At 45.6% G+C, this 6,000-nt stretch overlaps 1 long non-coding RNA gene across 1 annotated transcript in view; it reads left to right on the forward strand.

The window, feature by feature from the left end:
- LOC129215930 (uncharacterized) overlaps positions 1 to 5,552 on the forward strand; it is a 39,602-nt gene extending 34,050 nt beyond the window's left edge. The window contains exon 9 of the long non-coding RNA XR_008580129.1: positions 3,998 to 5,552. This is a non-coding gene — a long non-coding RNA (uncharacterized LOC129215930). The remainder of the gene's footprint in view (positions 1 to 3,997) is intronic.
- Positions 5,553 to 6,000: the final 448 nt, after the last annotated feature.

The following is a 6,000-nucleotide window of genomic DNA, read 5'->3' on the forward strand; positions in this document are numbered from 1 at the left end:
AATCTTTACAAAGGTCCCACACTGTTAACTTGGCAACTTGTTCCTTTCCACCATCCCCTGGTGGCAGGTGGGCATGAGAAAGGAGGTGAGGTGGCTGTTACTGAGCAAGGAGTATCTGCACTGGTTATTGGCTTGGTTTTAACGCACGCTGCACTCAGATGAATGCAAAGGGAGGACAGTACGTTCTTCCTTTCTCCTGGTAACGGTGCAGCCTCTCAAATTTCTCATGTTCCTGCTCTTCATTCAGCCAGGTGACCTGCTCAAGACACTTCTCTAGTCATGGTCCAAACCCCTAGTTTACAGCCATAATAGTGGTGCCAGTGTCAGTAGCTGCCACTGTGAAATGCTACTGCTTTTTAGGATCCCCTCTTTTTAGAGGCGTCCCCCTCGCCCTTCTATCACATTCATGCAACTGGTATTACAGTCTCAGCTCAGATGGTGCACACATAACCCCAAAGAGCCAGAGCCCCAACACATTTGCCAGTGGCTTTGGCTTCACACTAGCAGTGCAGTCTCTCGTGCACACCCAGCTCCAGGGATGAGTCAGTTCAGTGCTGGAGCATCCTCCCCCTCTTCTCCCCCAACCTTCCCCCATCCTAGGTGCCTCGTGTTGCTTGTGTTTTAATACAATCAGCCACCCGGCCTCTGAGGCCCCTTCTGCATGGAGACTGGCAGCAGAAGCCACCACCGTGCCTCCATCAGGGGTGACCTGGACTTTCCACCTGCTGGCATCAGGCGCTGCACCGTCGGCTGCCAGACTGGCACGGCTCCACTGGCCGCGGCAGCTGAGCGCCTCTGTTGTCACTCAACCCGGGGCGTCTCCGCGGAGTCTGATAACATATCTGCTAATTAATGCCAGTTGTGATCATTGGTCAGATCCTCAACCGGGATAAATTGACACGGTTCCATTTAAGCCTGTGACAATTAGAGGCAGCTTAGAGCTGACCCGGTGGTTTTCTTTATAACATGGGTATACATCTTGTTGGAAGTGAATAAAACCCACCGACCAATTGCATATAAACTACCAAAGAATCAGAAAATAAAAATTCTGTCAGTAACTCCCAGCCCTGGCCAAATTACAATGGTGACAAAGAAGTGATAGCCCCAGATATGTTAACAACTCTCTGAGCGATCCACGCTCCTTATAATAAAAATAATTAATAATAATAGATGTGCTTCTGGATACATTCACCTTTCTGTAAGGAAAGCCTAATGAGTCTGTCTTTTAAAAAAGAGACTATCAGGAAATTCAAATGTGATTCTATTAACTTGTAAGCACAGCGGTTTACATTTTAACAATCGAGCGGATCAAATCTATTCTTGAATTCAATTTTTAAGTCTTATAAGCAACACTGGTAAGTGAAAAGGAGCAGCCTAAGAACTTTCTCGGGATTCTTTTTCTGCCATTTGTCAAAATTTTATTTCGATCAATACTTCCACCCTGTTAGGTCGTATCACCAATCCTCTCAACCATAGTAAGCAGAGCTGTAGTAGATATTAAATCCTAACTGGAGGCAAGTAAGACACTCCTGGAAATAAAGCAAAAGTTTGATAGGTTGTGTCAAAAGGAACTGCTGTTATTATTATAATTTATTATTTGTTAAGCACTGACAATGTGCTCAGTTCTGCTGATTAAGTTCTTCTGAGCAAGTTCTACTGATTAGCTTCTAAGGACAACACACTGTACTACAAAGAAGATATGTGACAGCTATCAAGACTTTCGCTTTCAAGGCTCACTTAGCAAAACAATTACACGCCAGTTATGCAGGTTTTATGAAAAAAAAGAGAGAAAATGCATAAACTGAGTAAATATCATGACTTTTGTGTTCACTAATTTTCCTACTCCAGATCTCTCACTTCAGTACTGTCTGACAACCTCAAAGTTACACTGAGATTTGAGGAAGATCTAAAGCCTCATCCCTGCTTATATTCAGTTTTAAGCATCATGCTATATTAAAGGCAAGCACACGGGTTGTATTGTTAGGATCTGTCTTTGGATTTGGGACTTACTCCCAAGGGAGGGCAGAGATGGCTGAGTGGGGCCAGCCCGAGACAGACAAAAATCTGAGCACCTTCAGACTCATGTGCACATTTCCTTCAGGCCACAAAGCAGTTGGGAGAGAGTTAGCCAGTGCTACACTCGTAGGTAGTGACCTGTCTTTAGAAAGACTTTTTGGGGGTGCAGGCACCAAAAGGGAGCATCTCTCCTGTCCTGCTGGGTCCTTGCTGGCTGCCAGGGCTGGTTTTCTCTAGGAGACCTGTTGGTTTAGTGGTGGACTTGGCAGTGCTAGGTTAACAGTTGGACTCGATGATCTTAAAGGTCTTTTCCAACCTAAACGATTCTACAATTCTATCAAGTAAGTATCTCCACCCCGAGCTACAGGCACATTTTTGCAGGGCATCTAGGAGTGGATATGTTGGGTTTGTGCTGCTCTAGAGCCACTGCAGCAGTGCCTGTCTTACATCTGCTTTAGCCTCGGTTTCTTCCTCCACCCTTACCCTCAGATCCTTTGCGTACGCTTTACCTCCAGGATGCTGGATTCCCAAAAAACACGCATTTGACAGCAAAATAATGCATATATGTCTGTGTGTACACAGCAGGGGACAGGGCTGGGGACTACTCTAAGAACTGCTGGCCAAATTTTTGTGTCAGGGGGGTGCTGAACAGACATTGTCCCTTGCCCCAGCCAGGCAACACCTAGGCTTTCTAACTGCAGCGCTGCCAGAGCTCCAGCTGTGCAGATGTTCTTAGAAGAAAAACTCCCTTTTGTCTGCCGCTATCCTCTAGCCTGCACACTTCCCTAAATCCCGCCAGCACGTTTTTATTTTTTTGTAACCGACAGGGAGAAGTGAGTTCTTATATAAATCCTTTGTGTGAAGATCAAACCGCGTGCATGTAGAACTATTATTTTTTTTTAGGGGAAAATCTGCCCTAAAATAATCATTCCATGTTATCCCCGCAGAGCGTCTGCGCTGCCTTTTAAAATGCATCCAAGGCCACCCTCAAGACCAGACTCAACACTGGCAGGCAGCGAGCTGCAGCTGAAGTCTCCGTGCATGTGGGGAGGGCAGAGCGTGGGCAGCCCGGGGCAGGATCGGGGTCAGGGGCAACGCAGCTGGAAGGGGCTGTAATCTGAGTTGCTCCTTGCAGACAATGTCAGCCTTTGTCCCGATAGAAACTTGTGGGGCAACGCGGGACCCAGGCTGGGGGCATGTGAAAAAGGTGTTTCTTTACCTAGCCAGCTCGGGCTCCTCGAGCATCCAGCTGGCAGAGCCTGAGGTTTCACTCAGATCTTGTAAGTTAACATTAGTTTACTAATAGACCGAGGAGTCGAGGATTTGGTTGAGAAAACACAGCCTTTCATTCATAATCTCGGAAACCCTTGTAATGGAGAAGAGAACCAGCAAAAATGATCGACTGATAACAGTACTATTGGGAAATTCTTTTTAAAAGTACAGACTAAAGAAGAAAGCCCCCAAATGGCAGTAAAACAGCATTTCTAGGATCAAGTTCAATGCGGCTTGGTGTTTGACCGTTTAACAATTTGACTACCAGCTAGAAAAATAACCAGGTATTAGGTATAGCGAAGCCCCCATGTGTGACACCAAGGAGCTGCACGACTTTCTGTAGCAGCATATTGTTGGGAAAACTCCTCTCTCTCCCTCTCTCCCTCTTTTTGTTCCTTCTCTCTTCTTGTGCTCCCAATTTGCTTGAATACAATACAGTCGGGGTTTTACAGCCAGCCCTAATTTTCCCAGCAGCACAGGTCCTTTTACTCAGGACCATGAAAATGGACTCGCACTCCAGTGCGACCATTTAAAAGATGGATGAACCAATTCCATTAAAATAAAAACATTCTACCTGTGCCCATCCCCCACCAAAGTTTCAGCCAAAGCCGGAACTAAACCCTAATCTAGCCTTTATTAAAGTGGAGAAAAATCAACTTCCTTTTATTCCCCTATTCATTTTCTGCCACTGTTATTTTCTGAATTTCAGGCAAGCCCGTGACCGAGAGCTGCAGGGCCAAAAGGGGCTGGATGTGCCATATTCCTGGCCCAAGTGGAAGCAGGAAATACTAAACATCTTGCATGGAAGCCTGTTCTCATCAGGTTTATAGCCCAGCTTTTTCCATCAAAAGCAGTGAGGATGGTACAGACAGAGTTCAGAAATGCATCCAAGCATATGGGAGTATATCTACACTAATCCTCCTTTTGAGCTCCATCCAGCACTAAATCAGAGCCACACCAGAGAGAGGAATAATGCAATAACTTGTGGAAAAAGCATGGCTCCTCTCTATTAGGATAGGGTAAATTGAACAACGTGCCTCACTTTTCTCCTTAAAAACTGTTGGAGGAATGTTAACAGCGCACAGAGCATGGCAGAGACTGGAAAAAACAAAAGTCAGGTATCGCCTTAACTTGCCCGCCCTGTGGCCGTACGTCCCAGTGCACCAGAGGCTCCACGTGTAGGGCAGCCACCGCCGGGACAGCACCGGCAGCCTTGGAAGAGCAACACGATAACTGCACGGGTGGCAAAACTCACGTGTGAGGCTGTGAAAACACCTTTTTGCAGGGTTCACCCGCGCCGTGCTCACAGCACTGTGGCTGCAGCCACCACCTCGAGATGTCCCCTGAAAGCATTGCTGCACGAGCTCAGGGGAAGAAGGGGGGTGCGGCCTTATTTTCCCGGCCAGAACACAGGGCACTCTGTCTGAGCGAGGAAAAGGGCTTTGCTGAGCTCATCGGAGGACAAGAAGATCCTATGGCTGTGATGAGGCCCGAAGGGTGTGCCATCGGCGCCGGCTCGGACGTGGGAGCAGAACGGGCAAGCACAGTGACACCCCGCTCCCCGTCACGGGCTCTGACCTCACCTACTGAAAGCAAAAGCAGCAGAAAAAGCTGCGAGACGAGATGTGCACCAAGTGCTTGAGATGCTCTAGCAGCAGTAGCACGTGGTCACCGGGGCTCGAGTCCTTTATCACGTTTTCCGTATGCCCAAAGCAAAAAAAGGGATTTTTCTAACAAGTGCAACCATGCTCCGCAGCCTCCAAACGCTGCTCTCTGGACCTCAGGCAGGGGACAGAAAGAAAGATTTTCAACAGAGCTTGCTGTGGGAGTGCTGATGGGTTAGGGAGCTTAAAAAGAGCTGTCAGCTGACAAAAGGAGGTGGGTAGTTAGGGATACAAGTTAGGAGAGGGTTTGGCTAACTAACTAGCAACAGGAAAAAAATAAATACAGCTCCACACACACAAGCACATACACGTGCAGAGCCAACCTACCACTCAGGTAAACAGCCTCTCGTCTCTACAAGTAAAAATCCTCAAATTTCTTGATCACATTGATTGCCTTTTCCTGATTAAAACTGGAAGAAATCACATTTAGCTCTTTTCTTAATAAAAAGAAATCAGTATATGACTTGGTGGAAAACCCTGTAAAACATCCAGTTCTTCAAAATTACTGACCAGTATCTCGTCTGGCGTAACTCAGCCTCACTATGTTGATGTCTACAAAGCAGAGCATCTTTACCCCAGCTTAAAATCTGCCCCCATATGCTGTTTCTTTAGAACAACTTGTCTTCCCCCTTTTTTTTTTTTTTCACAATATGCATCTGGTTTAAGGTGACTTTTCCTTTCCCAGCATATGGAGCTGAATGATTATGACGATTTACATTTATTTTAAATCACAGCCTATTAAATGGAAAAATAAATGCTAATATGTTGATATAGTTTACTTCTGAATGAATTATTGATATGAATGAGTAGTTGCAGCTATCATAATTACTGTTTATTAAATAAATATATTTTGAATTAGAGACCCTTGATTAAGAAATCATATTTTTGTCTGAAAATTGTTTCCCTGCTGCTACTACAAGAAATACCTGGTATTACTTTAAATAAAATTAAAAAAAAAGGTTGATGAAATGATTCTATTTTTTATCTTTTCCTTTGCTCTGTGAACTTGGCAGCGCTTTGTGCATATTCCCTTTCACCGCTTCTCTCC

Source organism: Grus americana, chromosome 1 (genome assembly GCF_028858705.1).
Source record: "Grus americana isolate bGruAme1 chromosome 1, bGruAme1.mat, whole genome shotgun sequence".
In the NCBI taxonomy this organism is placed as follows: Eukaryota; Metazoa; Chordata; class Aves; order Gruiformes; family Gruidae; genus Grus; species Grus americana.